The sequence below is a fragment of the Triticum urartu genome, chromosome 2 (assembly GCF_003073215.2).
Source record: "Triticum urartu cultivar G1812 chromosome 2, Tu2.1, whole genome shotgun sequence".
NCBI classification, from domain to species: Eukaryota; Viridiplantae; Streptophyta; class Magnoliopsida; order Poales; family Poaceae; genus Triticum; species Triticum urartu.
In genome coordinates this window covers 566,589,773-566,601,299 of record NC_053023.1, presented here as the reverse complement: position 1 = coordinate 566,601,299, position 11,527 = coordinate 566,589,773, and the positions used below count along the sequence as shown (strand labels likewise).

Genomic DNA, 11,527 nt, shown 5'->3' with positions numbered 1-11,527 from the left:
AATAGCAAAGCTCGCGATACATCAAGATCATACCATCTCAAGAACACGAGAGAGAGAAAGATCAAACACATAGGTACTGGTACATACCCTCAGCCCTGAGGGTCAACTACTCCCTCCTCGTCATGGAGAGCGCCAGGATGATGAAGATGGCTACCGGAGAGGGACCCCCCTCCGGCAGGGTGCCAGAATAGGGTCCCGATTGGTTTTTGGTGGCTACAGAGGCTTGAGGCGGCGGAACTCTCGATCTATTCTGCTCTCTCATGTTTTAGGGTATATGGACATATATAGGCGAAAGAAGTCGGTCAGGGCAGCCACGAGGGGCCCATGAGGGTGGGGGGCGCGCCCAGGGGGGTAGGGCGCGCCTCCCTACCTCGTGGCTTCCTCGAAGCTTCCCTGACGTCTACTCCAAGCCTCCTAGATTGCTTCCATTCCAAAAATAACTCTCCTGAAGGTTTCATTCCGTTTGATATTCCTTTTCTTCGAAACACTGAAATAGGCAAGAAAACAGCAGTTTGGGCTGGGCCTCTGGTTAATAGGTTAGTCCCAAAAATAATATAAAAGTGTATAATAAAGCCCATAAACATCCAAAACAAATAATATAATAGCATGAATACTTCATAAATTATAGATACGTTGGAGACGTATCAATGGGCCGTACAGGGCCGCTGGTGGAGCCACGCTGCGAGCCGCAGGCAGGCAAGTCTGGGGACCCCCGTTCCCAGAACACCGACAGTAGCCCCTGGGCCCAAGGCATGCTCGGGATTGGCTTCGAGGCGAAGCCAAAAGGCAAGCGCGGAGCTCCACGGGCCCCATCAGCCTGCGGCCACGGTTGGCGCGTGGCGACTGATTGGACGTGGGCGTCTGATCAAGTGTAATATAGCAGGGTTTTTGCGCCCAAATTACGGATGTCGTGTTCTCCACAGGGATCTAGAACTTCGAAGCACGCATTCGAAACATTCAGAACAACGGAGCAAATGGATCAAACCGTAGTGATAACAAGCAGCCACTGGCACAAGGTAAAACCAAATAATAAGCAGCAAAGGTAAAGGATTCAGAAATAGGATTGTCTCTTTTTAGTGGTTTTCTTGTAATCAAACAGACAAGTAACACTAGCAGATGGAAGATGGTTCAGACATCACACACAACTCAAGCAACCAATTAAAGTGATAACAGCTCGCAGGAAAATAACTACTAACTGAATATCCAGCAAAGGGTCACAACAATTCAGCAAGGATACATGAGGATTCAGCAAAGGTACACAAGTAACAAGGTAAATTTCAGACTCAACAGTGCATATATTTAGAGAACAGGAACAAGAGAAGATAGAGATTCAGAGCCTATGAGTCTTGATGATCTTCAATTCAAAGCTGAATGTGTTGCAGGCGAAGAAGAATAAAAGCAGGACCACATTGGAGACGATCTGTAGCAGGAGAGGCTTCCGCGTGGTCGTTGAGGAAGATTAGCAGAAAAGATTCCTTGGGAAGAACCGGAGCAGAGCACCACCAGGAGTCCGATGTGAAGCACCAGAAGGCCCGATGCCCCTGGCCTTTAGTCGATCCTCTCCCTCTCAGCAGTGAGGAGGAGGGGAGAAGGAGTGGCAGTGGCAAGGCGTAGGAGATGCGGCGCTGGTGGTGACGATGATGACTGGATGATGGAGATGATGGAAGCACGGTGGTGAATCGGGCGGCGCTGGTGGCGGCGTTGATGGAGGCGATTGGTGGATCGAGCGGTGCTGCCAGCCTACCGACACCCTTCCCTCAATCAAGTTCTTCTCCTCGATCCCCTTTCTTCCTCCTTCGATCTGGTGGTAGGTGAGCACCGTGGTGGTGAGAAGCGAGAGAAAAAATTCCTCCTCCCCTGGTTTTCTTTGTTACGGTGGATCTTGTCGATGCCCTCTCTCTCTCTGGCCTCTATCTGGTGTGGTGGGTCATTAGCGAGAAGAACCAGCCACGCGTGGCAACAGACAGCCGTCTGGCCGGTCGCACCAGCCCCCGGCTCCTCTCACGCGTGCCACCGGATGCTTCCTATGGTTCTTTTCGGTTTGGCCCCCTTTAGAATTGAACTCTTCTCCAAGTTGATCCCTGCTTTAGTGTTGGAAGCACTTTCGATGAAGATTGGGTACCTAAACGCACCAATTCTGCATAATATGAAGAAGTGTTGTAAGAAATATCATAATAGGAACATTTCTGTAGGAATGAATATTTTATAAGTGATTATTGTGGTCAAATGTTTAACTTGAGATGCAAAAAGGCTTAAAATACTATAAGCATAAATGTGCTATCAATTTCCCCCACACCCAGATCTTTGCTTGTCCTCAAGTAAAGGAAAATGATGGTGACACTACCCACACTGCCTAGTAAAGATGCACTTTTGGAAAGATAGTAATTCCGACAATACTGGAACTAGGCAACTATACTCTACTGAAGCTAGATTGTGATAAGCAATAATTTATAACACATTGTAAATGTTCCAAGTCAATGGCCTTGAGTGAAAGTGAATCCTATTAATCAAGAGATGACTGTGTCTTCATCCCTAAGATAAGCTGGGACCCCAAAATCAATTAAAAAAACAAGTTACTTATTGAATTTAAAGCACAAGTGATGATATTATATCAGTCTCACCGAAGGAGCATACCACTGATCCCGAGAACATAGTATACACCTGGCTCGACCAATTATTATTATTATTATTATTATTATTATTATTATTATTATTATTATTATTATTATTATTGTTATCTCCCCAAAGGAACATACCATCGATCCAGAGAACATGGTATACACCTGGTTCGATAATTATAGCAAATTTTAGTTATTGTCTCCCCAAAGGAACATACCACCGATCCAGAGAACATGGTATACACCTGGTTCGACAATTATAGCATTTTTATATAAAATTTTACAGTCCAATCTACCAGATTTCACAAGCCACCGATCCAGGGAACATGACATGCTACTGTAGGTCGATCGGACTTAGATTATTATAAATATTTTATTTATTTATATGAAGATTACTTAGCTTAAGTAAAACATGAGTAACTGAAAGAGAAATCCATAGCTAATGGCACTGTTTTTCACAGACTACAGATCCAGAGATCATAGTCACTACTTAAGTGCCACCAGCTACTTAGCTTAACTTGGGACAGTCAGACACAACACATCAATTCATCAGTAGGTTTCACTTAGACTCAAGGCATTCCCATTGAACATTTACAGGGAGGTATAAAGTATTCATTATCACAATTTACCATAAGAAGAATACATCTGCATAGTTTTAGTATTAAGAGAATCAATAATCTTCTTGAGGTGAATCCTACTTTGCAGTGATGAGTAACGTGTCATAATGCAGAAAAATAAAAAATTTCAATGCAATTAAATGCCAGTCCTCATACTAAAATTTCTAAAGGTTGCTTGAAGTGGAACAGAATCACCTGGTATTTGTATAATCTTCTCCCCTAGTTTCTTTTCTCCACTCTTCTCGTTTTGTGTTCCCTATTTGTGCTCCCCTTGCCTTTATTCGCTGAAAAAGAAAGACATAAACACATAAAAACTTTTCTATGAAAACTAAATAAGGAAAAGAACTTATTAAATATTCAGGTTGCCTCCTGAAAAAGCGCTTGTTTTAGGTATTTAGCTCGACCATGTCTCTTCAGTGAGGTCAGGGTCCTGCAGGGACTGACACCACCTCTTGGCTCCCCTCGCCTTCTTGAATTTCCTTCTCCAGGTCTTGATCTTCGCTTGCATTCTCATCTTTAGAGATTAGAGGTGTGTCTCCAGAGATATAGGGCTTCAGTCTTTGACCGTTTACAAGGAAGAGACCTCCAGAAGTACTTTGCACTTGGATAGCACCACTTTTCAGAATTTTCTTCACCTTGCAAGGGCCATACCATCTTGACTTGAATTTACCAGGAAATAAATGAAACCTAGTATCGTAGACCAATACCAACTGTCCAAGATGAAATTCTTTCCTCAATATATGCTTATCATGCCAGATCTTGGTCTTTTCTTTGTAGATTCTTGCACTCTCGTAAGAATCAGCTCTCGGTTCTTCCATTTCATAGAGTTGAAGTTTTCTATGTTTTCCTACTGTATCAAGGTCCATGTTGAGTTTCCTTATTGCCCATTGAGCTTTGTGTTCAAGTTCAATGGGTAGATGGCATGCTTTTCCATATATTAACCTGAATGGTGACATTCCAATTGGTGTTTAATAAGCTGTCCTATATGCCCATAGTGTGTCTAGTAATTTCAGTACCCAGTCAGACCTTGACTTTGATACTACCTTCTCAAGGATAGCCTTTATTTCTCTATTAGACAGCTCCACTTGTCCATTTGCTTGTGGGTGATATGGAGTTGTAATTCTGTGATTGTGAACTCCATATTTTGCTAAGAGAGATTCTAGTTGGGAGTTGTTGAAATGCGTTCCTCCATCACTGATAACAATCCGTGGCACACCAAATCTTGGAAAAATCACTTGCTTGAATAAATTGCAAACTGACTTGGAATCAGCATTGACGGTTGGCACATCCTCAACCCATTTTGACACATAGTCCACTGCCACCAATATGTATTTGTACCCTTTTGATGATGGCAAGGGTCCAACATAATCAATTCCCCATACATCAAAGAGCTCTACTTCAAGAATTCCTTTTTGAGGCATCTCTTGCCTTTTTGAAATCTTTCCAGTCCTCTGACAAGGATCACAAGCTTCAATAAAGGAATGTACATCCTTGAATAAAGTTGGCCAATAAAATCCTGCTTGCAAAATTTTTGCTTGAGTCTTTCGAGTACTTGCATAACCTCCATAAGGGGATGAATGGCAATGATAAATCACACTTTTAGTTTCACTTTTCGACAAGCATCTTCGAACAATACCATCAGCACAATGCTTGAATAAGTAAGGTTCATCCCAAAAGAAATGCTTCATATCTGATAGGAATTTCTTCTTCTTCTGATACCCAAAATCTGTAGGAACTTTGTTACAGACCAGATAATTAACTATATCTGCATACCATGGTGTATAGTTTTGGATACTAGTCACTTGCATAAGATTGCTCCCTGGTGAAACATCATTGATGGGTAAGGAGTCTACTGCATTGTTTTGCAATCTCAACAAGTGATCTGCCACAACATTTTCAGCTCCTTTCTTGTCCTTGATTTCCACATCAAATTCTTGAAGCAAGAGTATCCATCTAATTAACCTTGGCTTAGCTTCTTTGTTGCTGAGTAAATATCTGATTGCAGCATGGTCTGTGTAAACTACACAATGAGATCCCACAAGATATTGCCTGAATTTGTCAAAGGCGTACACTACTGCCAGCAACTCCTTTTTGGTGGTTGTATAATTAGCTTGAGCATCATCAAGTGTTTTGCTAGCATAGTATATTACATGCAAATCTTTTCCGTTTCTTTGTCCAAGTACTGCACCTACAACAAAGTCGCTTGCATCGCACATTATCTCAAATGGTAATTCCCAGTCAGGGGGTTGCACAACTGGAGTAGTGACCAATGCTTCCTTGAGCAGGTTGAAGGATTTTTCACATTCTGCATCAAAGTTGAACTTAACATCATTGTTTAGGAGATTAGTGAGGGGTTTGGCTATCTTGGAGAAATCCTTTATGAATCTTCTGTAGAACCCAGCATGTCCCAAAAAACTCCTCACTCCCTTCACATTTACAGGTGGTGGAAGTTTTGGTATTACTTCGACTTTTGCTTGATCAACCTCAATTCCTTTTTTAGATACCAAATGCCCCAAAATAATTCCTTCCCTTACGATAAACTAACACTTCTCCCAGTTTAGGACTAGATTGTGTTCTGAACACCTCTGAAGAACTACTGCCAGATTATTCAAGCAATCTTCATAACTTTTTCCAACGACTGTAATATCATCTATGAACACCTCCACTTTGATTCCTATCATATCTAAGAATATAGAGAGTATAAACCTTTGAAATGTTGGGGGTGCATTACAAAGTCCATAAGCTAGTCTTTTGTAAGCAAATGTTCCGTATGGGCAAGTGAAAGTTGTTTTGTCTTGATCATCCGGGTGAATTGGGATTTGCAAGAATCCTGAATACCCATCTAAGCAGCAGAAATATTCATGCCGAACAAGCCTTTCCAGCATTTGGTCAATAAATGGTAAAGGAAAATGGTCCTTCCTTGTTACTTCATTTAACTTTCTGAAATCATTAACCATTCTCCACCCTGTGACAGTCCTACTGGGAATAGTTTGCCCTTGTTCATTTACAATGACAGTTATTCCTCCTTTTTTGGGCACCATGTGAATGGGACTCACCCACTCGCTGTCTGAAATTGGGTATATGATATCAGCAGAGAGCAATTTAAGAATCTCCTTTTTGACCACCTCTTGCAAATGGGGATTTAACCTTCTTTGATTTTCTCTAATTGGCACACTGCTTTCTTTCAAGTAAATCCTATGAGAGCAGACAACAGGGTTTATCCCTTTCATATCATCAATCGAATAACCGATAACATCCTTGTACTTTTGCAAAACTGCTTGAAGCCATTTTATTTGCGTTTCCGTCAACTCACTGTTTACGATAATTGGCCACTGGTTTTCATTATCTAATAATGCATACTTCAAACTTTCTGGAAGTTGTTTCATTTCTATTTGCCTTGGTTGCATCTTCTCTAATGACCTTGCACAACTTTCCAACATGCTCACAGGTCTGATTTCCTCGTATCTAATTTCACTATTGTCCTCCTCAACTACTTCACAACAATTACTTCCATACCTCTCTTTATAACCTTCTTCCACACATTTCTGTAATGTATCAATTCTGTAGCAGTGTTCTTCACTTTGCGGAACATGTGTTGCATGCTTCATGTCAAACTCCACCTTTTCATTTCCGAACCTCAAGCTCAATTTAGCTTCTTGGACATCAATAAGTGCACCAGCTGTGGCTAGAAATGGTATTCCAAGAATCACAGCCTCACTCTTGTCCTCCATATCTAGCACTACAAAGTCAACCGGATAAACAAACTTCCCAACTTTGATTGGAACATCCTCAAGAATTCCAACGGGTCTCCTATATGTTCTGTCGGCCAACTGAAGAGTTATGGATGTTGGATTTAATTCTCCCAAGAACATCATTTTGATAACTAAATGTGGTAACACACTAACACTTGAACCCAAGTCACATAGAGCACTGTAAGTTTTGTTTCCAATCACACATGGCACACAAAAACTTCCTAGATCATCCAATTTTTCAGGCATGGAGTTCTGAATTATTGCACTGCATTCCTTTGATAGAGTTACAACTTTTGGCTCAGACATGCTTCTTTTCTTTGTTAATAATTCCTTGAAATATTTGGCATACAACGAAACATGCAAAAGAGCTTCAAGAATAGGAATAGTAATCTGAACTCCTTTCATAGTTTCCAAAAATTTGGCAAATTGCTTGCCATCTTTGGATTTGTTGAACCTCTCAGGAAAGGGAATGTTGTTGGTTGTTATTGTTTCCTCTGGCAAAGGCTCAACTCTTGTTTGAAAACTAGGAAATTCGACTTCAATTTCAATTCGATTATCAACTTCTTTCTCCTTTATTTTCTCTGATGATGTTGAAGGTGGAGTTCCCGATGATCTTGGCCTCATAGCAGGAGGCACATATGTCTTCGGAATAGGAAGTAATGGTCCTGTCATAGCTCCACTCCTTGTAGTCACTGCATCAACTGAAGATATTTCCCCACAGTGAGCTTTCGGGTTTGGAATTGGTTGAGCAGGCAGCCTTGCTTCATTTTCTCCCACCATACAATCCATTTTGCTCACAAGCATCTTAACAGAATCCTTTAAGCCATTAACTTCATTTGTCATCTTGTTCATTAATTCCAACTACATCTTCATGATTTCCTCCATTCCATTTGGCTGAACATTTTGTTGTTCATTCTGCCTCGACACTTGAAATTCACTTGGATGATTTGGTGGTCGATTTCCTTGTACTGTCGATCCACTTGCATATGATTGATTGTTCTTGTACGACAAGTTTGGATGGTTCCTCCAAGAAGGATTGTAGCTGTTTGAGAATGGACCTTGACCTTGGGCATAACTTACTTCTGAAATCGATGATCCAATTGCTGAATAGAAGGTACATTCTGTTGAAGGATGACCTGCTTGGCCACATACATCACACATTTGAGGCACACTTACTGAAGCTACAGATGTACCGATGCAATTTGACATGATACTGTCCATCTTCTTGTTCAAAATGCCAATCTGAGCCGCCATGCTATCATTTGCAGACACATTATACACACCAGGATGTGGTGGTGCTATTGCTCTTTCACTTGACCATTGGAAATGATGAGATGCCATACTTTCAATCAATGCAAATGCTTCATCAAGGGTTTTATTCATGATTCCTCCTCCAGCAGCAGAATCGACAAAAGCTCTGGTCTGAGTGGACAGTCCTTTGTAAAAGGTTTGTAACACCAGCCATCTTTCTAAACCATGATGAGGACACATTCTGATTAAAGAGTTGAATCTTTGCCATGCGTCATACAAACTTTCTCCATCATATTGAGTAAACCTTATTAACTTGTCCCTATATTCGGCATCTTTTGTGGGTGGAAAGTATCTCTCAAGAAATGTCTACAATAAGGTCTCCCAAGTATCTTTCAGATGTTCAGGCAATGACTGAAGCCATACTCTTGCTCCATCTCTCAAGGAAAATGGGAATAGTGATAATCTGATAGCACTCGGTGAAACTCCATTTTGCTTGAGGGTGTTACAATACTCCAAGAAAGTCCTTATATGCTCATGTGGGTCTTCTAAAGTTGTTCCACCAAATCTGGACTGTTGTACCATGTTAATCAGAGCAGGCTTCAATTCAAAATTGTTCGCCTGAATAATTGGTTGAACCATTTCTCCTGGTATCCCATGATCCCTTGGGATCCACAAGTCCCTGAGCAAAGGTACTTGATCAGTCATCTTTTCTTCTTCTTGATCTTGCAAAGTTTTGGCAACTTGAAACCGCGTTTGATTCTCTCTTCTTCTCCTCAATAAAGTCCTTTCAATTTCTGGATCAAATGGCTCTAGTGAATACTTAGGTTGAAGCATAAGACAATTTGCTGTAAAGTTCCTGAAATTGACACATGCTAGTTCCTCTCAAAACTGCAGCCAATGTTAGGAAATGGTTAGTTGCCTAAAATAAATCTTGATCTGCTTCTACTAATGTGCTAATGAAATTTAGGTCCCCGGCAACGGCGCCAAAGTGATCAAGTGTAATATAGCAGGGTTTTTGCGCCCAAACTACGGATGTCGTGTTCTCCACAGGGATCTAGAACTTCGAAGCACACATTCGAAACATTCAGAACAATGGAGCAAATGGATCAAACCGTAGTGATAACAAGCAGCCACTGGCACAAGGTAAAACCAAATAATAAGCAGCAAAGGTAAAGGATTCAGAAATAGGATTGTCTCTTTTTAGTGGTTTTCTTGTAATCAAACAAACAAGTAACACTAGCAGATGGAAGATGGTTCAGACATCACACATAACTCAAGCAACCAATTAAAGTGATAACAACTCGCAGGAAAATAACTACTAACTCAATATCCAGCAAAGGGTCACAACAATTCAGCAAGGATACATGAGGATTCAGCAAAGGTACACAAGTAACAAGGTAAATTTCAGACTCAACGGTGCATATATTTAGAGAACAGGAACAAGAGAAGATAGAGATTCAGAGCCTATGAGTCTTGATGATCTTCATTTCGAAGCTGAAGGTGTTGTAGGCGAAGAAGAATAAAGCAGGACCACATTGGAGACGATCTGTAGTAGGAGAGGCTTCCGCGTGGTTGTTGAGGAAGAGTAGTAGAAAAGATTCCTTGGGAAGAACCGGAGCAGAGCACCACCAGGAGTCTGATGTGAAGCACCAGAAGGCCTGACGCCCCTGGCCTTTAGTCGATCCTCTCCCTCTCAGCAGCGAGGAGGAGGGGAGAAGGAGTTGCAGCGGCAAGGCGTAGGAGATGCGGCGCTAGTGGTGACGATGATGACTAGATGATGGAGATGATGGAAGCACGGTGGTGAATCGGGTGGCGCTGGTGGCAGCGTTGATGGAGGCGCAGTGGTGGATCGAGCGGCGCTGCCAGCCTACCGACACCCTTCCCTCGATCAAGTTCTTCTCTTCAATCCCCTTTCTTCCTCCTTCGATCTGGTGGTAGGTGAGCACCGTGGTGGTGAGCAGCAAGAGAAAAGAGTCCTCCTCCCCTGGTTTTCTTTGTTACGGTGGATCTCGTCAATGCCCTCTCTCTCTGGCCTCTATCTGGTGTGGTGGGTCAGTAGCGAGAAGAACCAGCCACGCGTGGCAACAGACAGCCGTCTGGCCGGTCGCGCCAGCCCCCGGCTCCTCTCACGCGTGCCACCGGATGCTTCCTATGGTTCTTTTCGGTTTGGCCCCCTTTAGAACTGAACTCTTCTCCAAGTTGATCCCTGCTTTAGTGTTGGAAGCACTTTCGATGAAGATTGGGTGCCTAAACGCACCAATTCTGCATGATATGAAGAAGTGTTGTAAGAAATATCATAATAGGAACATTTCTGCAAGAATGAATATTTTATAAGTGATTATTGTGGTCAAATGTTTAACTTGAGATGCAAAAAGGCTTAAAATACTATATGCATGAATGTGCTATCAGCGTCTTCGCTTCCCCATGCTTCCTCGGCAACTGCCCGAATTGACGGGTCCTTGCTCTCCCGATTCTTCTTCTTCCTTGCTCCACCGCTCGATGGTGCGGTCATCGCACCGATACGGTGGTTCTTGGCCATGGAGAAGGGCAAGACTGCCCTCAATGAGCCCGAGCTACTCCTACCGAAGAATAGGCGGTCCCATATTCGAGAGATGGTCGTGAGGCCAGTAGTGCTGCGGCTGTGGTACGAGAGGCCACCTCCTGGGTACCCGTTGCCCTTGTACGCTCACGCCGAGGGTTCTGGAGGGAGGAGCAATGAGCGCCGCTGCCCGCGCCAGGGTCGTGGCCGGCGTGCCGCGGATACGCATGCCGTCGCCCCAGGGGTCCATGCCACGGACTCCTCACGCGATTTCGTGCTGTGGGCCGCGATGCCTCCGAGCACTTGGATTCGCCTCCCGCAGTTCTTCACCGCCGAGATGCCCCCGAGGGGCCCTCTCGATATTTGGCTGTAGCACGCTGACTGCGATGCCCCGGCGACTAGAGCAGAGGTTGAAGCCGTCGCCTCCGGGAGGATCTTCATGACTCGAGGCTGGGGCGAGGTCGCCCGAGTCTGCCGCGCGTACGGCGCCTCGCCATCCACTTCGAGTATGATGGCGCCACCACGCTGTTCTTCAAGGTCTTCGACGAGGAAGGCCGCCGCTTGGAGTGCTGTCCTGAAGGAGGTCGCTAGGATGGCGTAGCAGCTGGCGCTGGGCCTGCCGCTGGCCTCACCCACAGCTCCTCCAGCAACAACGGTGACTCCTGGTGGTCCAACGACTCTCCCGAGCTCGCCGAGTCTCCGGAGACGAGCGACAACAGCTACATGCCCCCAAGCTCTCATCGGGCCCGG

At 43.7% G+C, this 11,527-nt stretch overlaps 1 non-coding gene across 1 annotated transcript; it reads left to right on the top strand.

Moving 5' to 3' along the window:
* Positions 1-8,458: 8,458 nt before the first annotated feature.
* Positions 8,459-8,565, top strand: LOC125541846. The gene has a single exon (XR_007297691.1). It is a non-coding gene; the product is annotated as a small nucleolar RNA R71 (small nucleolar RNA).
* The last annotated feature ends 2,962 nt before the right edge of the window (positions 8,566-11,527 follow it).